Below are 26542 nucleotides of genomic sequence, written 5' to 3' on the forward strand. Positions count from 1 at the left end.
AAGCCGAAAAGAAAATGAATGAAAGAATGATTTGTGTTGGGACAACAAGAAGAAACTGTGTGGAACCCAGCATTTTTTACAGTGTATAAAGCAGTGCATACGTGGAACCTGAACTATACTTCATGCAATGGCCTTGAAACAAAACAAACATTTACTGTATGTTGTTGTTAGCATACCAAAATAATTAATAATAGGCTACTTAAGATTATTATGACTTGGGTTGAAGACCATAAACATTCTTCAACTTAAACATCAATCTGTTTCTTTCTCTCTCTCTCTCTCTCTCTCTCTCTCTCTCTCTCTCTCTCTCTCTCTCTCTCTCTCTCTCTCTCTCTCTCTCTCTCTCGTTAGTCATCCATCCATCTATTTATTCATAAATCACTCAGCCATACTCCTATTGATCCATTAATTCATTTTTTTAATAAAAGCAATTTATTGGAAAGCTTGCTGTTCATTCCTACACCACTCAACCAAATGAAACCTTGGGCTCCAAATGTAATTTTTGCTGCATTAAATGAATTGCTAAAAGTTCCATTTAGTAAGCAAATTGGTTCCTGCATAAATAATCACTTCAATAAACATTTGGGGATTTGTTTGGCCTCTGTGAATTCAAGTGACAGGTGCTCATGACTTGAGATTTAGAGCTGCTAGTTTATAAAAAATGAGCCCTGTGAACTTTAAAACAGCACATTTTATAAACTTCTTTACAGCTCTGAGCACAGACTGTACGTACTTCCAGCTGAGTCCAAGCAAACAAAGTGTTGTGTTTTATGGTTTGGAACTATGCGCTGGCAGTGTGACCTTCTGAAGGTGATCTTGCTAGTCTGCAGTGACATCTCATAATTCCCTCGGCAGAAGATGATGTTCAGAACAGACCGTATGTCTTATAACTAGTATCTTGCAAGAAAATAAATAAAACTGGCGCCATAAGAATACAAATGCCTGCATGCAATTTCTTAATGCTAATACTTTGCAGTTTATTAGGATGCATAATAAACTCATGGTCATTTTTCCAATGCCTTTTGTAGTTTACTAATTCAGATTGTTGTTATTAGTGATACCGGTGGTCAATTAGTGAACTGCAATTTATTACTTGTGCTCGCGCTCGTTCACACGTAACAGAAACTGAATGCTATTTAGGCCCAATCCCAATTTTATTTTTTGTACCCCTACCTCTCCCTCCTCCCTTTCCCCTTGGCCCTTGAAACAGAGTGTGAAGGGGAAGGGCTTCAGAATTTAGGCCTAAGAAATGGGACAGCACTACAGCATCTGCACACGTCATCATATGTCATCACGATCTCTTGCTTCATATGACATTGACAGTGGCGACTGCTGTAGTTATTTGAGTTTTTTTTTTTTTTTTTTGGTATTTATCTTTAGGAAATCACTGAAGGCAACAATATCATGTTATCATTTACACCCTGCCATACCATATAATTTTCACCGCCATATTCATCAATGTAAACACAAGAAAACAACATTAGCATTATACCAGACACTGTAAAAAGGTCTTCCCAGCCAGACTTTTCTGACAGGGGATTTGAGTGTAATCAAGTGTCAGATGTGAAAGTTTGTTATGGGACTGCTATATTGTAATGTTATTATTAAGGATTACAGATAGCGAAATCTAGAGTTGTTGTTTTTTTTTTTTTTAAGATTTAAACACAAACGCTATTATGAATGTATTAAAACATATGCTTGTTTGTTGTAAAGAATCATAATAATAACAAAAAATACAAATTTGTGCATCTCCTGACCTCTGTGGCTGGTGTATTCTGGGAAATGTTTGTACCCATTGGTTTCGAGTCTGGTCCTAAAAAAAATTCTGTTTAAAGGGGTTAGCCTTATGCCTTCCCTTAGCCTTATGCCTTCAAGCTAAAGAGAATTGGGTCACCCCTACACCTTCACGTGAACGCAGTTGGCATTTCTGTTTGGAGTTTGCATGTTCTCCCTGTGTTCGTGTGGGTTTCCACCGGGTGCTTCTGTTTCCCCTGCAAGTCCAAAGACAAGTGGTATAGGTGAAGGGGGTAAGCTAAATTGACGGTAGTGTATGTATGTGAATGATTGTGTATATGGGTGTTTTTACCATGATGGGTTGGAGCTGGAAGGGCATGTGCTGAGTAAAACATGCGCTGGATAAGTTGGCAGTTCATTCCGCTGTGGTGACCCCAGGTTAATAGAGGGACTAAGCCGAAAAGAAAATGAATGAATAAATGAATGAAATATAAAATATTTAGGTACTTATATCTTACCTCCCACAGTTAACAACTGAAGAGTCATACTGGGATTCATCTGAACAGTAAGGCCTTGTTTTCTTTAATTAGATTGGCCTTCTCAGTCATTTTGATACAGATGAAAGCTAAAATCGTCCTAACATTTAACTTTTAAAAACTTTAACTTTTAAATCTTAGTCTTTACAGCAAACAGAGAGGCGTGTAGCAGAGCACTTTTATTCTAGACTGCAGTGTTGTTAATGTCCAGCAGATGCTGCCATTGAGCCAATCATTTGTGTGAGTGCTTCCCTTGTTTTCATTGCATTTCATGGCTAAACAGCTAAAATCTCTCCAGAATGCAGCTGGTCAGAATAATCTGCAATTTTCATTCCAACAACCCTACAGATTGCTTTGCCACTACATTTCTGAAATAAATGACCCCATTTGCAAACTCAAACAGACTGACAGGGCAAGCAGTCTGATCCCGCTGCTGAAAGTAATTTTTTTCTTCCCGAGAGCAATGTAGCGACTGGACTGGATAGCAAAAAAGCTTCCGATTCCCCATCTCCCTCGGTAAATTGCAGAAACAGAGTGTCCTCCATTAGGCCTCATAAATCTGAGTTGATGTGACAAAGGGTAATGAAGCAGCTTTCTAATCGGCCTGCCCACGGCCCCTCATGTCACACTGCAGACCGGCCGCTTTCCAAACGCAGGAATGGATGTGGTTAACAGATTACCCACCCACCTAGAGCTAAACAAACAAACATTTATTTTTAGTCAAAAACGGCAGCAGTCTTAAAAGTGACTATATTTGTGCCATTTTTTACTTTTCTGAAAAAAATCTAGAGCTGAGCCCTAGTGATAGACTTCTGTTACACAAAAATAGCCAACACAATGGTAAAACCAGTCATGTCATAGTATTTTTTGAAGAACAAAATCACCATCCAATCACATATTCATATCCCATTATTCCACTCACAGAAATCTGATCACCCTGTGTATATATCAATACTGCTATATATGAAGGACGGCTTTGCTAAATGCAGTTGAAAGTTGGTAGCATTTCCAGAAATCAATAATAGAGCAACGCAGAAGTTTAATGAAAGAAGACTCTGTAATGATCCTGCATAGACCCGAAACAGATCCTCTCTGAAAAGAGTCAATTTCAAAATGCAGTTTTATTGAGGGTCTCTGTTTTATGAGAACAAGAACTTCCTATAAATTTAAAGGGAATATTTCACTCAAAAATTATACTTGCTGTTCGTTTGCTTTTCCATCCAAGATGTACAGCATGTGACCCTTTTTGTCTTCAGTGGAACACTAAAGAAGATTTTTTAGCTGATGTTGTATTTGATGTTTCATAAAATGCAAGCCACTGATAATAGCACTGTGAGAATCCCAAACTATTTATACAGCTAACACAATACCCATGGCTAAAGTTTAATCTAGTCTTGATAGACATACTTGATGCGTATCAATATGTGACAGGCAGCTTAAGCTCCGGGCTATTATAAATGTAAATAATGTTGTAAATAATGTCTACGCATTTTTATTTATTTCTTTATTTTTTTTGCATTTTAAAGGCCAGGACCATGACTCATCAAGCCAGGTTGATGGCTGAGCGTCTGTCAAGCTAGTTTGTTTGGGGTATGTTTAACATGCAGTGGTGGATTTGGGCATGGACAATATGGGCAATTGCCCAGGGTGGCATCTTGGAGGAGGATGGCTTGAAGAGTTGAGCCCTCCCTCACTCTTCATCATCAACTTCCACTCACCATACCCCCCAACCCTGCATTTCAGTTTTGACACAAGAATTATCAGACATATTTTATAAGAAGTACTGTTAAGATGGTATGTAGATGCTGCTTTGTTTATGGTTTGTATGTGTGCTGCACTAGTTCCTGTTACCCTTTATGGAATGACAATACAGATTCTGTCACATGGTATAGAAAGATACTTTCTCTTTTTGTATTGTCTGTTCTCTGGTGTGTTTTTTGCTATACATTCAGCCACCGTAAGGCATCTTTTTTGTTGTATAGCTAGAACTTTGATGTCGGCTTGTTGTGTCTGTGACCATCATTTTCAATTGTTTCAAGTCATCATCCACACTGAAATGACTGAAAAAGATTTCATCCCTCTATTGCACATGCATTAAAACAAAAAAAAAATTATAAAAAATTTTTATAATTGTTTTTTAAGGGTTCTCTCCTTTATTGGGATAGGACAGTGGAGATTTTACAGACAGGAAAGTGTGGGGAGTAGAGATAGGGGAAGGATCGGTAAAGGACCTCGAGCCGGGAATCAATCTCAGGTTGCTGTGAGCACCTTGGTGCTATGTGTTGACGCACTAACCACAAGGCTATTGGCATCGACTGAGCTACATCATTTCTGCCTAGTGTTTATTTACTTTTAAAACACCAGGCAATATGTTGAGGGAAACGACCATCCACATTGTTACTTTGAATAACGTAGAACATAGACTGTGAAACGCTGATTAAACATTTTGTGTCCTTTGAAGTCTGACATTAACAACTCACTTAAACAGTTGGGTTAATAATAACCCAACAGGTAACCCAATGATGGGTTGTTTTGGCTCGGACCTGCTGTTGGGTTATTTTTAACCCAATTAAGGTTAACCCAAGAATATTGGTAACAAAAATAACTTATTTGTTGGGTTAGTTTGCCAAAAAGTGGCTATATAATAAATTGTTATTATTATTATTATTATTATTATTATTACTGTTGTTATTATTATTATTATTATTATTATTACTATTTTTATTATTGAGTTAATGTCTCCACTGGGTCCTAAAGGCGAAAATGATGGCCGAATATCTCAAATATGTGTATCATTTCTTCAAAAAAAAAACAAACAAAAAAAAAAACTGTAGAAATGAACACAGAGGTAGAAAAATATTTTTTTCTGTGTTATCTGTGTTTGCATCATCAGTAACTAAGAGTGCTGGTGAAATGGATATAAAAAACACGACACGGAGAGGTAATTTGATAAAAAAAACAACAACAACAATATTGTGTTACAGCTTAAATAAACTTTATAACGCAAAAACAACATTATGTAGCATAATAATACAGCTGTTCTGTGTCTGTTAAATCAGCTGACTGTTGAAATTCTACATTTTTAACCCAACTGGTTACGTGATTAAATAAATAACCCAATAAAGGTTGAAAATAACCCAACATAGCACCAAATGTTTAACCTAACTGGTTGAGTTACTAATACATAACTAAATAAAGGTCCATCTAATGCACACTTCAAAATCTTGCTAGCAGTAGTAAGTCATCCTGGTGCTTCTTGCATAATGTTTTTCAAATGCTATGAATTCCGACAAACTCCTCAGCTTGCATACTGATTTTAGCGTACTCAGTTAAAATGCTTGGATTAAAAATACCCCAACATATAACCAAACTATAGGTTACTATAGCACCTTCCCAACCATGGGTTATTTTAACCCAATGCATTGGCTTATTTTGATTAAATGTTATTTATTTTTTGGTATTGCTTCTACTAGTTATTTAGTTATGGCTGTGTAAATGGCTTGTTTTCATAAATATTGAAAATGCTTTTATTTCCATTACATTTGTAACAAAACCCAACACTGAGAGGTAATTTGATTTAAAACAAAATAAAATTGTGTTAGAGCTTAAACTTTTTATGACGCAAAAACAACATTACGTATGCATAATAATACAGCTGTTCTGTGGCAGTTAAATCCGTTCTGTTGAAATTTAACATTTTTAACCCAACTGGTTAAGTTATTAAATAAATAACCCAACAAAGCACCAAATATTTAACCCAACTAATTGAGTTATTAATAAGTAACCCCAAAAAAGGTAAACAAAATAACCCAACAAAGCACCAAATATTTTCATCTCAACCATTGGATTAAATAAATAACTCAAGGTTTTTTAGAGTGCAGCATGGAAGTATGCGATTTCAGACGCAGCGTGTGAATCGGAAATGGTATTTTAAAGTGTATCACTTTTTCAAAGAGACCGTATTTAAAAATTTTATTTCTGCCTAAAAAGGCCATCTTGATGTGGGCGGCATTTTACTTATTAGTCTGGACATGACCTAATTCACCTATGATCACAAGTTGAAAATATGATCATCATTTACTCATCCTCCACTTGTTCCAAACCTTTTCAATGTTTAGAATCACTTAAGTGTGAGTAGATGGTGAAGTGATTTTCATTTTTGTGTGAACTGTCCCTTTAATGCGATGCGAGTCATGTTTTACCCTCTCAGGAAGGTGTGTGGAGAAACTGCAGCATGATGACATTAAACTCTGGGCTTGTCCCACACCGTACATGTGTTCCTCTTGTCCTTGTCTCTGAATTGGAACAGAGCTTACTACAGCGAGAGCTGGCTGGCGCTTTATCACATAAACCTTCGCTATACCTAATCAAATAACCAGCCGGGCGTGAAACCATATTCCACTCTGTTCACGTAGCCTTGCGATGAGTGCCTTGCAGAATCAAACAGGACACAGGATTAAGTGATGGAGTCGGAGTCTTCCAAAGGGCCTTGTGCTACAGCGATTAGGCGAGAGGTATGACTGAGATTGTAGGTGGTACAATACATGAAGAATGGGGACAGAAGCGCAAAGTAGCTCTCCAAGACCCGTCAGGTGCTCATCTGTTTAAATATCACCTTCTGGTTGTTTTTGTAAAGCAATAATGACAGAGCTTTTATTTACACCAAATTGTATACTCAGATGTGTATTAGAGCTGGATTTGGTCAAAATGGAAATAATGTCGATTGGAGATGTTTAAAGAGCCCCTATTATGCCATATAAGGGTCATATTTTGGTTTTGGGGGTCTCCAACAACAGTCTGATATGCATGCAAAGTCGAAAAACACTTTCATTGTCTTATAATATGCATTTATTTTTTACCTGATTATTCCAACAACTCCCATATGGTTTGTGATGTCTTCCTCTTTTTCTTTCTACAGTGTTTGTGGGTGGGGCTCAGGGTTTAAATTTTCCCGGGTCGCCGTGCAACAAAGGGGCGGGGCTTAAGTTCTGTATTGATATCAAATCTATTGTAGAATTTTCAGAGACAGAAATAACAATAATGATGGCTTATACAGTATTTAAATGTAGAAAAAAAATTGTCAAATAAATCTAAAATAAAAACATTCATCAAATAAAAAAGCCATGCTGCAGCCATCATTATTTTTATTATTGCATTTTTTTATTTAAACAAAAAAATGAACATAAACAGAAATGAAGATAAACACCATACAAATAATTAACAAAAATAACATTTATAAATGATACATGTTAGAAGACATCTAAATCTGAAATTTCAACAACCAGTACTTGTAAACAGTTTTTAGAGTCACATGATCTTTCAGATAGATGTTCTGTCAAGTTAATCCACAAAATGATCTTTGCAAAACTATCTTCATCACAATTCACACAATTCACAATCGCCTCAGCAAGCAGGTTGCTGGTTCGAGCCCCGACTGGGTCAGTTGGCATTTCTGAGTGGAGTTTGCATGTTCTCCCTGCGTTCGCGTGGGTTTCCTCCTGGTGCTCTGGTTGCCCTCACAGTCCAAAGGCATGTGGTTCTGGTCAATTGGGTAAGCTAAATTGTCCATAGTGTACGAGTGTGAATGTGTGTATGGGTGTTTCCCAGTGTTAGGTTGCGGCTTGAAGGGCATCCGTTGTGTAAAACATATGCTGGATAAGTTTATGGTTCATTCCGCTTGTGGTGACCCCGGATAAATAAGGGGGATTAAGCCGAAAATAAAATGAATGAATGAACAACAATAAAATAAATTAATAAACAGCATGACAAACCAAATGCAAAATAAACCTTTACACCCTGTTGAATATTTTCCAATAGTTAACTTTTCCCAAGTATTCAATTTTTTTGAGAGAGATATTTGACACTTGCAGTGCTGAATAGCAGCTAATGACTCAGTATATCCACATCCCTTTCTTTGTCTAGCTGAACTCTATCCTTGCACTCGGCTGAGAGACTGTTAGGGGTCGTGACCTTGCTGGCCTTTTGTTCCCTCAGTGAGTTGGGTTACAGACAGAGCCTCATCAGCCATGCTGTAGATGACCTTCTGTACTTCTGTCCCTCACAGCTATGCAGGGCCATTGGCCTCTCTGCCTCTCCGTTAAAGCTGCCTTTTATAGAGCTACATGCTGGGAGACAAACACAGACAAATGGATTGTAGATTTTTCTAAACAATAGTTAAGTCAACAAGTGCGACCGAAAAAAAGATGTATTATTTATTTTAAGAAAGTTAACTGCATAGTTTAGCAAAAAAAGAAGAAAAAATACTAATAAAATAGACCAGTCCAGAACCAGTTTGCTTATACCTCTTAAAAATATTGTATATAATATTTCCTGTAATGATTGACTTTAATTTAGTTTTACAGCATGTCCTAAAAAATAAAACTTAAATAATAAATGTATAAAAATATATTGTCTTAAAAACTAACAAAAATTACAAAAACACACAATAAGAGTTCTAAAACTAAATAAAAAGGGAACATTTGAAAATAAAAAACAATTCAAACTTTTGTTTTTTATTGTAATTTAAACGCTTAGGCAGCTGACACTACAGGCAGTAACACTACAGGCAGTGGTAATGCATAAAGGCACTTCATAAATTTTCACATGACCTTCTGAAACAGCATAAAAATGTAATCATGATCAACTAAATAGCTTTAGTGATACCTAGGGAAAAATGAGCTTGCACTGTAAAAAATGCTGGGTTCCACACAATCAATTTGTGTTGGTACAACATGAAGGAACTTGTTAGTTTAAGTGGATTGAACACACAGCAAACAAGATCATTTGAGATCTTGACAACATTTACAGTGACGGCTGTTAAATTTGCTGAAGTTTAAATATAATACAGTGTCCTCTGTAACAGCCTCTCGAAGCCATACCAGAACCTCTCAGAGTTCCAGGAAGTATTTAAAGCTCAGACGTGATGCTGTAAAAATAATTCAAAGAGCAGGAAGAGGAGTTATTAAAGTGAAAGAGAGGACAGCAGGGCTCTTTGATGAGAGTATCCGGAGTGTCCCGGATGAGGGCTGAGTAATGCGGAGGAGCTTTATCCAGGTGCTCACATTGTGCTCACTCCATTCTGCCCTCATCCGTCTTTCTTTCACACATTCAGGCTCGTTCTACGCCCCCTCCCTTTTCCCTTCTCTGTCTATTGAGCTGGACGGCGGGAGTCAGATAGATGGTCCAGCTGCATCCTTTTGGTCACTCTGTGCCAGTTTATTTAAGGTCTTCTTGGAACAGAGACGTCCCTGTGAATGTCTAAATATATAGTCTGTGTGTTGGCCTGTGTTTGTAAGTCACGGTCTCCTAAATAAAGCTCATGGTCGGTTAGATTTAGAAGCGCGAGTAAATACTACACTTTTTTTTTTTGAATGAGTTTTTGCATGAAAGGGAGTGTAGTCATGGCTTTCTTGTTATTCGTATCACCTGGAGAAAGCCATCCATTAGGACTGGCATTCATCTTAATGGCAGTTTCTCAGAATGGCACAGGATGCAAGAAGGCGCAGACCCAAAAGCAGAACTAATGACTGTCCTGAGGTGTGACGTGGAAGGCCACTTTGTAAGATTGTGTCTAATGGTTTATATTTACAGCTGCTGAAATGGCTAGGGTTGGTATATTTTTCTCTGTCTTACCATGAGTGCATTTATTTAATCAATATATAGTAAAGGTACTATTGTAAAATATAACTAAAACCAACAGCCTTTTAAAATACATACATTTACATGTATTGGAATCAAATGTATATAAAGTTAGGTCCAAAAATATTTGGTCATCGACAAAATTCTAACATTTTTGACACTATACACCAACATAATCAATATAAAAAGAAACAAACAAGATGTGCTTTAACTGCAGATTGTCAGCTTTAATTTGAGGGTATTTACATCCCAAGCAGGTGAACACTGTAGGAATTACAACAGTTTTGTCATGTGCCTCCTACTTGTTAAGGGTCCAAAAGTAATTGGACAATTAGCTTTTAAGCTGTTCCATGGCCAGGTGTGTGTTATTCCCTCATTATACCAATTACAATGAGCAGATAAAAGGTCAGAATTTATTTCAAGTGTGCTATTTGCATTTGGAATCCGTTACTGTTAACTCTCAAGATGAGATCCAAAGAGCTGTCACTATCAGTCAAGCAAGCCATCATTAGGCTGAAAAAACAAAACAAACCCATCAGAGAGACCAGTGAGCTCAGCAACACCAGAAGACCATGGAAAACAGCTGTGGTGGACGACCAAAGGATTCTTTCCCTGGTAAAGAAAACACTCTTCATAACAGTTGGCCAGAACAAGAATACTCTGCAGGAGGTAGGTGTATCTGTGTCAGAGTCAACAATCAAGAGAAGACTACACCAGAGTGAATACAGAAGGTTCACCAAAAGATGTAAACCATGGTGAGCCTCGAAAACAGAAAGGCCAGATTAGAGTACTATAAAAAGCCATCACAGTGATGAAACAACATCCTATGGAAAGATGAGCTCAAGATCAAATTTTACCAGAATGATGGTAAGAGAAGAGTATAGAGAAGGAAAGGAACTGCTCATGATTCTAAGCAGTGAAACATGGTGGTGGTAGTGTCATGGCGTGGGCATATATGGCTGTCAATAGAACTGGTTCTCTTGTATTTATTGATGATCAAAAGCAGCAGGATAAATTCTGAAGTTTCAAGCAATATTTTCTGCTCATATTAAGTCAAATACGTCAGAAAACATTGGACAGTTCTTTACAGTGCAGATAGAGAATGACCCAAAGCAAACTGCAAAAACAACCACAGAGTTTTTGAAGGGAAAGAAGTGAAATGTTATGCAATGGCCAAGTCAATCACCTGATCTGAATCCGAATTGAGCATGCATTTCAATTACTGAAGACAAAACTAAAGGGAAAATGCCACAAATTGCACATATGCAAACTGTTATAATTCTTACAGCATTCACCTGATTTGGGTGTAATTAAAGCTGACAGTCTGCAGTTAAAGCACATCTTGTTAGTTTCATTTTAAATCCCTTGTGGATGTCCAAACATTTATGGACCTAACTGAATATACATGGAATCAAATTTTGCAATTACAGAATCTACCAACCAGCAAAAACCTAAACTAGGCTGTACAGTTTCATTGTACAGTTTTTAATATATTATAAGTTGTACAGTATTTAATATAACATAATTCCCTCAATCTGCACAAACTTATGTACACACAAACATATATATTTTTAACTTATACCTACAGATAAAAGCTAAATCGGTACCACAAAAAGTGCAACAGTTTAACAACCATATCATTTTTTGTAATCATTTCTTAATGTGTTTAATTTATTATTACCTCAAATCTCTTGTTTTTAATGTATTGGCGTGCCATATAGGTTGTCAGAAAATAGATTGTGGTTAATCTAAACACCCCAGGAGTCGCAATCCAATTAAAAAAAAGAAAAGAAAAGAAAGGCTGATGGATTTAGATTTATATGTTGTAGTTTTTTTTTTAATATTCTGTGGGTAATGGATGAAATATGGCAATTATAATAGTTTAATAAAAATTTAATAACATTTATTTGAGTTTTGGAAATCACCAAGTGACTACCCTTTATTGTCTCATGACCCCAACTTTGAGAACCACTGAACTAGGCAATGCAAGTCATTGGACTGCAGTGATTTGTTCTGTTCTGGAAATAGATAGGAAATACTATGATTATGTGGCTTTGCAAAATATCACTTGGAAATAAATAAAGGAACATCACTCTCTGATGCTCATGCTGGTCACTTGTGTTCTGGATCTGACTGTCAAATCCTCCTCGACTCTTCAGAGCTGCTCCAGTACTCTGTCATTTTTCATTCAGAATGGTCACTTTTAATTTGAATCCTAATGCAATTTCAACTCCAAAGCAATAAAGCCTTGATTTTTTTGGGTTGTCATCTCTTACGGGTCGCCCAGAGGCCATCAATATTGATTACCTTTCTTTAAGAAAAACTCTCCATCCTCGTGTAAATGACCTGCTCTGTTGATTAATTAAGGTGACGCACTGCAGGCAAAAACACCTTTTGTGCATGTTGGTTTTGAGATTTTTTTTTACTTTTTGGCTTTTTATTAAATGCTTTTTTAGTCTAAAGTAAAGTGTTGATTTTGTCATATTTTGATCAGTTTGTGTAAGCATTTTTTTATTTTCAATACATATTTTTGAATGCCTGTTTTCTCAAAATCTTCTGCACTGAGCAATACATTTCCATTCCAGCAGCACTTATGTGCTGAAGGGTGTGTGTGTGTGTGTGTGTGTGTGTGTGTGTAAGTTGTATATAAATTGAAATATATATTTACATATAATTTTGTTTTAATGTATGTGTATGTGTATTATCTCCTATACATAATAAATATATAGTATAAACACGTGTATATAAAATTGTCAAAACAAACGTTTGTTTTGGATGTGATTAATCACTATTAATCTTTGACCAGCATTAATATTATATATATGAAGAAAGACCACTGTTTTGAGTCCTAATTGGACCAGGAGGTCTTTCAGTGTGGAGTTTGTATCTTCTCCTATTATTCTTGCTGTGAGGCAACCATGCTTACCGCTTAACCCCCACACTGTCGCCTTATTGCAAATAAATTTTTTTCTAGTGTTGTTTGTATGTCTAAGTGTTTTCTAAATTATGGAGTGATAAAACGGGAAAATCAAGAAACAAGATATTTTTAATGTTCCGATTTTGTCATAGTAGAATATATGCCAATTATTTAACAAGTAGTAATATTACACAATTTGTGAATATTAATATGTGAATAATATCATTACAAAATTGGTGAAATTATACCTCATTTGTGTATTTAGAATATTTTAAAATTATTTTTATGGGTTTTTAACCGTTATTTATATAGGACAATAATGGAAAAGGGAAAGCATGGAAGTAGAGAGAGGGGAAGAGGGGTAAGAGAGTGGAAAAACTTTTTATTTGATAAGAAAATATGTGCATAAACTACGATGGAAACACTTTTACCGAACAAATTCCAGTATGCACGTTAAAGGGTCATGTGATTTTGTTATAAGAGATCATGTGTACAACATGTGAATGGACAGACCAGCAGGCTGAGCACACTGTAAAACATCTGAAATGTTGTTTTGGCCATTCTAAAACACCTTAACCATTTCACTATTAATGTTATTATATCATCAACTACCTCCAAAACTGTCAAAAGCATCTGTGCTCCACGTCTCACATTTTAAAACACCACCACGTGTTCATTGTGTCACAGCATCGTCTTCTGAGTCGCAAATAATTTATTAATTAAAGAAAAGATTCACACAGCTTCTCACACTGCAGCAAATTCCGTCTTTACTGTTGATATTTGACACCAGTTTATCAGGAAGTGACGATTTTGTTCTCTTTCACGTTGCTTCATTCGCATGTCTTATATGCAATATTCCGGTTTTGTGCATGAATTGAATTTGCATCTTCTGATAGAAACATAGCTATAGACTGATTTCATGCGGCCGCCATTTTTCTTGCTGTGGTTGGAAGAAACCCGAAAGTATCGTTGAGAGTTACATAGGAACGTTGTGTACTTGGGTGTATATCTTATCAGCGAAGAGAACGTGACACAAATTTATAATTTCACAGAGTGACCCGAAGGTCCATTCTGAATGAATGGAGAAAATAAAAAGGGATATCAGACCTCATTTTCAGCTAAGTTAAGGGAATTGGCACTAGTTAGTTAACGTTTTCTTTCCCAAACACACATTTTAGATGCCATTTATCAAACTCGAGTAAAATAAGCTGATTCTTTCACCATATTAGACTTGTCACGATACTGAATTAAAAGAAAAAACATAAATTTCCCCTTAACATTTAAGACACTGTTGATGGCTTTCTTAAAACAGCGCTGATTTGCCATTGTGTTCACTTGCTCGACAGAAATGACTGTGATTGGCCGAGAAGGTCATCAGTTCACCCTCCGCTGTTTACCGAGTACAAACACAGAAGAGCGATCTGCTTGATGACTCGACTGATTCCTCGGCTATATATTCACGGCTGCTTCACGCTCCAGTGTCCGTGTATCTGTGTTTGTACTGGGTGACGAGCGGTAAATTGTTGAGCACCAGTGAATACTATGGTAAATAATCGCTTTTTATGAATGCGCTCAACGGCACTTGAATGTTAGCAGGAATTGGACGTATTTAAAACTTCAGTGCCGAGACAACACTATTACAGACAACACGAGGGTGTGCTACAGAGGACTGCAGTGTTTTATTGCTCACAGGGTTACTTGGCTGAAGCAGGGAAGTTTCCCCATAGTGTTTAACTGGTGCCATGAACTGAAGCCCAGGAGGACACTCGAGCGTATTACTCTTACAGAGATTGTGATGTTGTTTGGTGCTCATTTGCTTTTAATTGTTTAAATTGAACTTACTGAATGATATTAAAGTGATGTTCACACCATTTCTGAATTTTGAAATCTCGACAACAGCTGGAGATGTAGTCCACAGCATGTTATTGCAATGTTTACAGTGCTGGTCCTATACTTCCGGGATTCTTCCCAGCGCAGCCTCGCTTTGGTTCTTTAAAATGGCAACCACATGAAATAAGTGTATTGGCTACCAATTCCCAGCATTCTTCAAAACATCTCGCTTTGTGTCAGACAAAATGAAAGAAATCCAGACAGGTTTGTAACAAGTGAAAGGTGAATAAATTGTGAGTATATTTTAAATTGTGAGTGAACTAATCCATTTGGGTTTCTTTAATGGATGCATATATTCTTGTATGAATTTATGCAGATTTTAGAAGGTTGTGAAATGCTGTAGTCCTTGAGTAGATGTATGACTTGACATTATACTGTCCTGTCTAGAAGGAGGTGATTCAGATCTTTTATTGCACCAATACTGCCTGCTCATCTGTGCTGTCCTGCGTCATTCGGCACTGTCCTCAGCGGGACCTTTCACTCCTCATAACCCCTGAGGGGCGGAGCTCTTCATTTCCTGTCCACTGGTGACTCACTGCCATCAATGAAGGTGTTTATCAGTCTGACCTTTTATGACCTCCCCTGTTTCCTGCTGATGGCTTCATGACCCCTGCACTGACCTCTTGCTGATTTTATCTGCTTTTAACACATATCCAGTTTATTTCTCAATGTGTCTTGTCAGAATATTCTGTCAGATTCATCATGGCTGTTCAGATTCATTTTTAAGCTAAGTAGATTTTTAGTGTTTTGTCAACATAATAAAAAAGTGTATATTCTTTATATTAATTATAAAATTCTGTTTTAAATGATCATTTTATAAAAAAATAATTATAAAATGCATTTTAAATATATAAACATTTTATTTGCATATATTATATAGGTAAAACCTAATGTTTTTTATGTTAATTATTTGAATAAAATTATTTAAACATTTAATGTGAAGATACAAGTGTCTATATACATGTAATTTAAATAATATTATTTAATGTATTTAACTAAAGTTATACCCATAAAAGTTAAATATTTATGTTGCATAATATAATATAATATAATATAATATAATATAATATAATATAATATAATATAATATAATATAATATAATATAATATAATATAATATTGTAGCAGTTAATTTCCAATATTTTTAACTGCATGTTTTAAAATAATTAAAATAGTAAATGAAAATATGCAATAATCAAGAATGCAATGTTTATATAATAAAATAACAAATAACTATTTTGACTTCTTAAAACAAAAAAGCCAATCAAGATTTTAGAAATTCAGGGAAAAATACTAAAACGAAAATGCTAATATTTAAAATAAAAATAAAATGTATTTAATTATTATTTAAAAAACTGCATAATCAAATAAAATATTTTATTTATTTATTATTCATTAATTCATTCATTTTCTTTTCAACTTAATCTCTATTAATCTGGGGTCCCCACAGCAGAAACTGACTCAGCCGAGGCTCGAACGAGCGACCTTTTTGCTGTGAGGTGAACGTGCTACCCACTGCCCCATCATAATGATCATTTTATTTTTTATTAATTATATTATTTTGTTTTTATTTTTGTTTTATTTTTTTATTACATTGCTCAATCATCTCGCCTGAAGCAGCACACAAGACAAACCTGCCAGAAAAGAAAAAGATGCACATCGATTACTTCTACAATCCTGCCTCTAGCAACTCATAAACGTGTCATCATGACAGAGTATAATAATATTTGTGTAATACATGTACATTTTAATTGCGAAGAGATTTCCCCTTATACATAACAAAAACACAGGGATGCAATACAAGAATCAGACAAACGTGCATTATTTTTATATGAGACACATTAGTCCCATTATGGGTGTTCAATGCAACTGGAAATTTCTCTTTACACATTTTTTGGCTTCCATCACATTTAATTGTTTCATTTCATCTCAGCATATGGGACTGTAATCGCAGCAGAAACAATGAGCGTTTTGATTAAGGATCCAATATGACCAATTACCGCACTGTAAGCAGCCATGTTGGCAGAATGTGGATGACAGAAGATCTTTAATGGCTTGTTCATTGCATAACAGCACGAATTAACAAAATCTGTTTTCACTATATGAAAATACAGTATGCATATATTTATCACCACAGATTTGAGCTTTAAAGCACAGACGTGTTTGGCAGATAGCATTGTCTTCCTAGAAAATTACAGATATAATTTACAAGGTGACCCCTGAGGGAAGCCTTTATATTGCATTCCAGGGAAAGCAAAGGTACACAAATATTTTGTTTACAGAAAAATACACAAATATTGTCATGAAAAAGCACTATAATCAGTTTGATGTGTTATAAAGTAATGTTATAGGGCAGGGGTCACCAATCATGGTCCTGGAGGGCCGGTGTCCCTGCAGGGTTTAGCTCCAACTTGCCTCAACACACCTGCCTGGGTGTTTCAAGTATACCTAGTAAGAGCTTGATTGGCTTGTTCAGGTGTGTTTGATTAGGGTTGGAGCTAAAACTTGCAGGACACCAGCCCTCCAGGAACAAGTTTGGTGACCACTGTTATAGGGACTATTTATGTTCCGTTACATTGTTACATTACGTTACTTTTATGTTACGTTATGTTGTGCAGGATGCAAACTATGGGGTTCCCCTTAAACATGATTTGTAAAATTTTGGGGTGTCTCAAAAAATATTCTTATGTTATTTAGACGTGTGGTTTCAGTTTTGTGTAATGCATAGGTCTCAAACTGGATTCCTGGGGGGCCGCGGCTCTGCAGTTTTGCTCCAACCCTAATCAAACACAGCTAATCCAAATAATCAGGTTGTTCAAGACTACTAGAGACTATTAAGTTGTGAGTTGGAGGTGGTTGGAGCTAGATTATGCAGAGCTGCGGCCCTCCAGGAATTGAGTTTGAGACCACTAGTGTAATATGACCATGGATTATTATCATGTGTAAAAGTGCAAAAATATTATTCGTTCATGCATGATGGCAATTCTCATCTCATTTAAAAAAATAAAAAATAAAACCACACATGCTACTCTTGTCATGAGCATCAAGGTGTATGGAGCAAAGTCCAGTAATGTCAAAGACTGACATCCATATGCTTTCATATGGATGTTAAGACACTGCTTATTTATTTAACAAATGATGTGACTTTGTGTTTTGTTTTATTTGCTTCATACAGTAGTCCAATACAATATTCTTTTTTTTAAACACAGTGACACTGCTGTAAACATGTAGGACAGTTAAGCTGAAAGCAGGGTAAACTTTCAAAAAGACTAAATGGAACCCCTTACAATGATGTTTATTTCTTTTTCGAATTTGCGATTGTTTTACTGGACCGATAAACCATGACACAACATCCATGAGGTCTACTGTGTGCCTCTATAGTGGTTAAAATATAAAATATAAAATACATATTCACCTTTAATAAAACCAATCATTTCAAAGTAGCTTCACTGTAATAAACAGGAAATTAGCAAAAACCCTAATGCAAACTTAATCAAATTCAAACTAATCTGCAATGAAGAAAATCTGTATGATATATTCAGATCAAGTCAGTTCAGTTTAGAGTCTATTTAATCTGTATGAATGCAGCTTAGATTATAGTTTAGATGAAGGAGCCAGTCTGAACTGCCTTTTAATTCATGAGCACAACAAAAAGTGCATCTGAAAGTTTCTTTTGACAAAACTGCGTGGTTTAGTCTACTTGCCCTTGCGTTTTTTCTAAGTTACCTCAAAAGCAAGGCCAAGAGCGTGAGCTACAGATGCGTGAGGGAGGCGCAGAGACTTCATTGTCTCCTTAAGGACCTTGGTTCACTTCATCATACATTCCTTTTCATCTCGGCGTCCTGAACATCCAGTGTTTTTCCGCATGGCCGCCGCTGAAGCACACAGTACGTGATCGGGGTGCACCTGCCGGCTCAGGGAATTGACCCGCGATCCTCACTTTGGATGTCAATAGTGGGCAATTTTTTCCTTCTTCCTCAAGGTCATCGTGACCTGGAGTGAATCCATAAGAGACGAGCCTAATTACTGAGCAACAACAGGCAGTGCTGCAATAACCTAATTATTCTTGGCATATATTAGATAAAGGGGCCTAGTGCTGGCTTTCCTGCGAGGGGCCTGTTGAAAAGGAATTTGATTTCCCCAAATACTTCTCCAGCAGATCTCGCCTTGTGTTAATTGGGTACTTTGAAGCAATGAGGGACATCTCTTTGTTGCAAACTGAAGGGATGGCTCTTGAAGGTAAAGGGACAGTTCATCCCTCAAAATTAAAAAAAAAATTCTGTCATAATTTAGCCATTCGGGTTGTCCAGTGCAACGTACATTTCTGGGTGTTTGTTAATTTCTTTTTAAGTTTTATATGCATTATTACATAACTACAACAACTATTAGTATTACTATTGACAATAATAATAGTCACATTAATTATTAAATGTAAGATATATGTGGATATTTGTTTAATTTTGACAATAGCAAATAATACATTTACCATATATTATTTGGGCAGCATGGAGGCTCAGTGGTTAGCACTGTTGCCTCACAGCAAGAAGTTTGCTGGTTCGAGTTTTGTTTGGGCCAGTTGGCATTTCTGTGTGGAGTTTTTTGCTCCAGTTTTCCCAAGTCCAAAGACATGCACTCAAGACTAATTGAATGAACTAAATTGGCCATCGTATACGAGTGTGTGCGTGAATGTGAGAGTATATGGGTGTTGCGACTGGAAGGGCATTAGCTGCGTTAAACATATGCTGAAATAGTTGGCGGTTCATTGTGCTGTGAAAACTGAATGAATGAATTTATTATTTGATTATTCATTTACTATTTTTATTGTGTTATTGACATATTGCAGTTATTAATATTATACATATTATACAATAATACATACAGTTGAACCCAAAACTATTGTAAGTTACTGTGCTGTGCTTTAAATATTTTCTAATATTTTCAAAGTTATATTTAACAGGAATGCAAGGAAGTTTTTATAGTATTTTCTAATATTTTTTTTTTCTTCTGGAGAAATTATTTCAGTTGGAATAAAAAATGGAACAAAATCATAATAATTTTGTTACGTCCCTACTTAAATACAACTTGTGATCCTAAGACATTGTAACATAAATAAACAACAGCCAAAGTCCTCCGACTAACTTATTTATTAGCATAACGTAATCAGCAAAAACAATCCAAAATAACAAGAGTAGGGGAGCCCAGTGACATAATAAATAACCAAACAAACCGGTTAGGACTCCCCCTATAAATAAATGTCAAAAGGAAAACATAAAGGGGAACACAACAATAAAGCCGTCAGAAACTCTGGTGACATGGAGGAATGAGCAAGAACAAGAAGTTTTATCCGACATCACCAAATCAACCAATAGAAAACTGAAATGGAAAAAAGGACAAACAAGATTAAATTGAAAGTAATTATGGGCAAGAGTGAACGCCACACATAACAAATTTCTCGGCTCAATATTTTTATCCCTCCTTTTTGTCGTCCAATGACTTGCCTAATTAACCTAACCTGACTTGTTAACCAAATTAACCTAGTTAAGCCTTTACATTTCACTTTAAGCTGAATCCTAGTATATTGCAAAATAAAATATCATGTACTGTCACCATGGCCATTAAGCCGCCCTTCAGAATTATTTGATAAAGTATTTACATTTTAAAGGAAGATAATTTGGTCTTCAACTAATGATACATAATTATTATAAAATAAACATATATTATCCTAAATAAATAATATAAAGCCCCACTAGCTCTCAGAACAGACATATTTTCCCTTCAGTTTGTTTAACCCAAAGTTGATATTTGATTTCGTAAGACATTGCAGCGATAAAACCATGCTGGGATCTGTGCTTTTATTTATGGATCTGTTTCTCCCTCCGAACAAGACGTGTTGTGCAGTGGACAGCAGACTAATGTGGGTTTCCCTGCAGGCCACAGCAGTGTGATCCTCATTGACCATGTCGTGATGAATTAACCTCAGCTATAGGCAGCTGGCTTTCTCATAATACACCTACAGGTCAGCAGACGCAGAGAAAGCTCTTTTACTGACTCACCGTCTATAAACAGTGGAACTCAGAGGACATGGAGCTTATATTTGGATGCGAGCTGGCAGAAATAGAGGCACAGATATCACATGGGATAGTTTGTTCTCTGATTTAGACCATTAAAATGGTTTACAGACATTTTGTTCGGCCATAAAGTTAGTGGTACATTTGTAAAGACCACAGAGACGAGTGACCCTTCAGTTCACGGGTTGCCAGATGCAGACTTTAAGGCAGCTAGTTTTGCTTCAGGGATCAAACAAAATAAATAAAAATAAATTAACAAATGCTGCAACCATGACATCTTCAACTGTTGGAGCCCTCTACTAAAGTATGTTAAACTTAAATAAGCAATGCAAAGCATTTTTTTTTGGATTTGTTTATGTATAATTAATGTCAGATTAAGTTATGTTAACACTAGCACTTATTTTAATCATGAACTGGGTTTTTTATCGTAATCTAAAACTAATAATAATAATAATAAACTTTTATTTAAAAAATTTAATTTAGTTTGACAAAAAGATATGAAACATTGAATAAAAAAAAAATATATATATATATAATATATATATAATATATATATATATATATATATATATATATATATATATATATATATATATATATATATATATATATATATATATATATATATATATATGTTGGTGTCAAAATGTATTGTTTATTTAGTGCACCACGATGCAGACGCGGACAAGTTGGTATCGAGTTTAGTAATAATCATAACCGGTTATTATATACTGACGTCATAAATCTCATATGCGCTATGTATCCGTAGCTTACTATGGTGAGGGAGGCGAGCGCGAGTATTTGCAACACTCCAGTTACTTAAAAACGCAAAAACTGTGCACATTTTCACTGCGTGTGTGTTTGTTCCACAGACATTCTGAAGCCCCTATTTTACTGCAATTGAGAAAATGAAAGTAAACTCCATTTCTCTCTCTCACTGTGGCCCATTTATACTGCTGGAGTGACTTTTTTCCTCTCCTCTAGGCTGTTATAGCAATACTTCTGGATACAGACATGAGCAAGTGTCTGCAGAGTGAGTTTTCACCACCACTTCTATCACAGATCAGTGTCACTCATCAGTGAACAACGTCAAAGCTTTAGAGCCAGTCGCAACTTTTTCAGCATGTGATCAATCATAGGGGTGTAAGAAAGAAATCGTTAGACAAGGCTCAGAAAGCATGCAGGATATTTACATTTGTTGATTTTCTTTAAATGCCCATGTTGTTCTGTGCATGTACTTGAGTTTTTAAAGGTACAGTTCATTTATCTGACTTGTATTAATGGAAACAATTGTATTACAAATAATATATAGATATATTAATACATTTTAATACAAGATTTGCTGTGCTGTAAAGAAAATATAAAACTGTGTATGGAAAGCATTGTCGATGAACCGAGAATTTAACCGAAACGATGGCATGATAATCGTAACCGTACTGAACCATGAGACCAATGTTGATTTACACCTCTAATATATCTATTTCTTTTTTTACATTTCTTTTTTTAATATTTCCCAAATGATGTTTAATAGAGTAAGAAAAATTTCACAGTATATCTGATAATATTTTTTCTTCTGGAGAAAGTTTATTTTATTTTATTTTGGCTAGAACAAAAGCCGTTTTTATTTTTTAAAAACCATTTTAAGGGTGAAAATTATTAGCCCATTGTTATACAATAACTTGCCTGATTACCGCCTAAGTTTAAATGTCACTTTAAGCTGTATAGAAGTGTCTTGAAAAATATCTAGTAAAATAATATTTACTGTCATCATGGCAAAGATAAGATAAATTAGTTATTAGAAGTGAGTTATTAAAACTATTATGTTTAGAAATGTGATGAAAAATATACTCTCCATTAAACAGATGTTGGGGAAAAATAAACAGGGGGGGCTAATAATTTTGACTTCAACCGAATATATACTGTATAGGCAAGCAGTGTCAATACAGGAACAAACAGATGTATTCAGGAAATACAGTGGCGTGGTTGATAAACAGGCAAATATTCAAAAGGCAGGCAGCATACAACGTAAGTAAATGGCAAGGCAAAGGAAAACGCATTGTAATGTCACGCACAGTAAAACAAGACTCAGCCACTAATGCTGCTTTTTAAAATCCATGTAATCAGTTCTGAACAACTGTGAGTGTGTGGTGCATGACAGGATTTGTAGTCCATATGGTAACAGATTTGTAGTTGTGAGTGGAAGTGACTGATTCCTACAATCCTGGATAGCTGGTGATTGTGACAAATATATATAAAATGCATGTAAAATAAAAAATATGTACATAAAGAAAACATAAATATTTTTAAATATGTTTTTATAATAATATATGTATATATTATATTTTTTTAAATAACTGTGCACTCTGCTTTAAAAAAACATAGTGAGGCAACTTAAAAAGATGCCTTGTTCATCAACCGTGATCTCTTTTAACCTCCTGGCCTCTCTTTTATTAAGCTCTAATTAGAGAATTTGTGTGGCATTTTCTGGCTTGTAAACATGTCTGTGTCTGAATTACAGGACTCACAAACTCAAGGCCAGCCGTTGCTCACTTCAGCACTAGCTGCAGGATCAATGTCCTGATGCTGCGGGTCTGTGGAGGAGGACATGAAGACATGAGGACAGGCTTAAGCAGACGCTCGTCTCACTTCCATTTCATGCATCAGCGGATACAAGCTCAAACACCAGCATCAGCCCTTGCCGTTCAGTATGTATGCAAACACACACACACAGACGGGCACAGACAGAAGACGCTTTTACAAGGCTACACTACATGTTATTGGACGCCACATTGATCTACTGAATATGAAGTCTTGCTGCAGCAGCGCTTCGGTGAAAAACATTGCGACGTTGCTCTCTGGAAGAATAATTCAGGCTTTGTCAGTGTTCATAGTCTGACAGCAGTTTGACACGGGCAATACAAACACAGGACTCTGGTATGTCCTTTGTATACAGTTACACAGCTCTCAGGAATTGAGCTGATGATGAGATGTAAAGATGACTCTCAGGCCTGATAGCAAGGGGCGAAATAAACAAATTATTGCAAATAATAAATTAAGTAAATTATGTAAATTTAATTATTATTATGAATAATTGTAATCTTCATTAATTTGATTACATTCAAATATGTAATTAATTACAATTATGTATATTTTAATAATTATATAAATTGTTAATTTTACTTTTCTAATAATTATTGAATATTTTTAATAATTAATTATTTTTAATAATTAAACAAATACATTAGTAAGTAAATGTAAACTAATTAAGTTGCTAATGTCAAGAGATAATGTCAATTAGAATATGAGTTAACATTTATTCATAAATGTTCCTTAGGCTAAGTCTCTGATTTTATCAGAGGTCGCCACAGTGGAATAAACCACCAACTATTCTAGCATATGTTTAACGCAGCAGATCCAGCTGCAACCCAGTACTGGGAAACACCCATACACTCTGACATTCACATGCACTACAGCCAATTTAGTTCATCCAATTCATTTACACTGCATGTCTTTGGACTGTGGGGCACACGAACATGGGGATAACATATAAACTCCACGCAGAAATGCCAACTGGCCCAGCCGGGACTTCAACTAATGACCTTCTTGCTGTGGGGCAACAGTGCTAACCACTGAGCCACTGAACTGCCTAGGAGTTAACATTACCAAAAATATGAAATGCTGAATGAAGCCATTGTTCACTTACCATCGGGTTATGTTCACTAATGCATTACCGAATTACTATATTTTTATTTGACAAAGATTAAAACAATGCTTATTAATGTGTGCTCTTCATTGTTAATTCATGATTACTATTGCATTAGCTAGTGCTAACTAATAAAACCTTTTGGTACCCATTTTAATAGATTGTTTGGCTACGTAATTGTTTGTATTTTTTTATATAAGTTTATATTTAGTTACTTAAAAAAATGTTTTATTTATACACTTTTAGGATACATTACAAAATAACTTCTAAAACATCTGAATACTACAACAAAGAATACTTACATATGTAGCAGTTTTTAATTACTTTAGTAAATTCCGTTACACTAAATAAAAATGAAAATTACATAATTAAAAAAAAATTGGATATATTTTTCAATACTTTATTTTAAGGTGTCCTTATTTTACATTCCATGTACTTACAATAGTAATTACAATAATTATGCATAAATTACATGACAGTTCTGCCTGGTTTTTGAATTTGAATGGCTGATGTGATATTTGTCCAGTCTCTACACCCTTGTGTAGAGCAGAGGACAGTCTACAGTTTGACAAATAGTGCAGCTGTTGGTAAACATAATGTACCTTTGAGGCACTTTTAGTCAAGAATGTTGTTGTTTAGATTTCCACTATGCAGTTTATTTATAAGGATAGTGCCTATTTTTAAAAATGTATAATTTATGCGAGACAACACGTCTGCAGCCATTAGCCTGTCATTGAGCAGACCAAAGATGGTTGATGTTGTCCATCCACAAGATGGCGACAGAGACCGCATAAGCTGATCAAATCATTTTAAATCACTTTTTAAGTCGATCGCTCTATTTTGTATGTTGTAGTGCTGTATTTATACCATAGTACTTGTATTGTGTTGAGTGTGAGATGGGACTCATCTCAAAGTCTTGAAACCAGAGATGGCCTTCTGTTTCTTGTAAGTCTCCTGTTTTCGTTACTGCAGACTAGTTCAGTAAACAGAAGTATAAAGAAGAAATGCCCCCATGTGTTTAGCATTTTTCCTTATCGCAAGCACAAAAGTAATATAGTAGTGATTTGCATTGCTTTGGCTTTTTCGGGGGTCAATTATTGTGATCTCTCGATTGCAATTGTTTTATCATCACTTTAGACATTATGCTAGAGAATCATTCAAACGCTAGCTCTAAAGTGACAGTGGTGAAGTAGCAACAGTTTCTGCTGTTCAGACCGCCAGCTGCAAGCGTGAATGAATGGCGGCAAAAAGTAATTCCTCTTAGAAAAGGATTTCGACACTCTCCGTGTTTGATTTTCTTTTCTATATACACGATTATGCCATCAACCTGTTGTATAAACGCAATATCACTTCTAGCAGTGCGATGTTGCTGCATATTGTCAATTGCCAATGCACGCCTCCCACCAGTGCTGATATACAGCCACATCACACTGCTACTCATGTGATATTGCTCATGTAACTTACCCTAATGCTAACCCACATTCAAACTCTAACCATATGCTGTAGTAAGTACATGTAATTAATTAATATTACTCTGTAGTTTAATAAATAGTTACACTGAACACCTTACAATAAGCTGCAACCATATATTCTAGATAAAGAATGTTGTCGAATCTAATCTGAATAAATATTAAATAATAGTATCGCATACGCCTCATCTTTAGCTGATTTGATCAATCCAATGTAGAGTAAAATCAACGCTGATTAAAAGCAGTTTCTCTGTGTAGTGCAATAAACCCAGGATATGGCAAATTAAAGGTTTGCTAATTTAGAAACTAGGTCAACACTAGTTTAGCATAATACAATAATGTTTGTTAATGTCATTAATCAAAGTAAATACACAGTTTTTCCAAGAAAATCTCTTGATTCTCATAGTAGGGGGTCTCTGGGTTGGCTGAAAGTCTTGACGAGGTTGAAAAACATTGACAACTAAACCATAATCCTCTTGCATTTGAATTATAATACCTCATTTATGCCTCTAGTACTTCACATTTCTCCTTCTGCATCTAAAAACAGACTTATGGATGTGTTCTGTAATTGCATGCTATACTCTGAA

General features: G+C 35.5%; 1 long non-coding RNA gene across 5 annotated transcripts in view; it reads left to right on the forward strand.

Moving 5' to 3' along the window:
- LOC147833704 (uncharacterized) overlaps positions 1-26542 on the forward strand; it is a 175741-nt gene that overhangs the window by 50150 nt on the left and 99049 nt on the right. For 3 of the 5 annotated variants that reach the window (XR_015509653.1, XR_015509649.1, XR_015509650.1), the window contains one exon: positions 23302-23488. This is a non-coding gene — a long non-coding RNA (uncharacterized LOC147833704). Of the gene's footprint in view, positions 1-3796; positions 3936-23301; positions 23489-26542 lie in introns of those variants that run through there. The other 2 variants (XR_015509651.1, XR_015509652.1) reach the window with 1 other exon arrangement.

This window comes from Danio rerio, chromosome 15 (genome assembly GCF_052040795.2).
Source record: "Danio rerio strain M-AB ecotype USA chromosome 15, GRCz13ab, whole genome shotgun sequence".
Taxonomy (NCBI): Eukaryota; Metazoa; Chordata; class Actinopteri; order Cypriniformes; family Danionidae; genus Danio; species Danio rerio.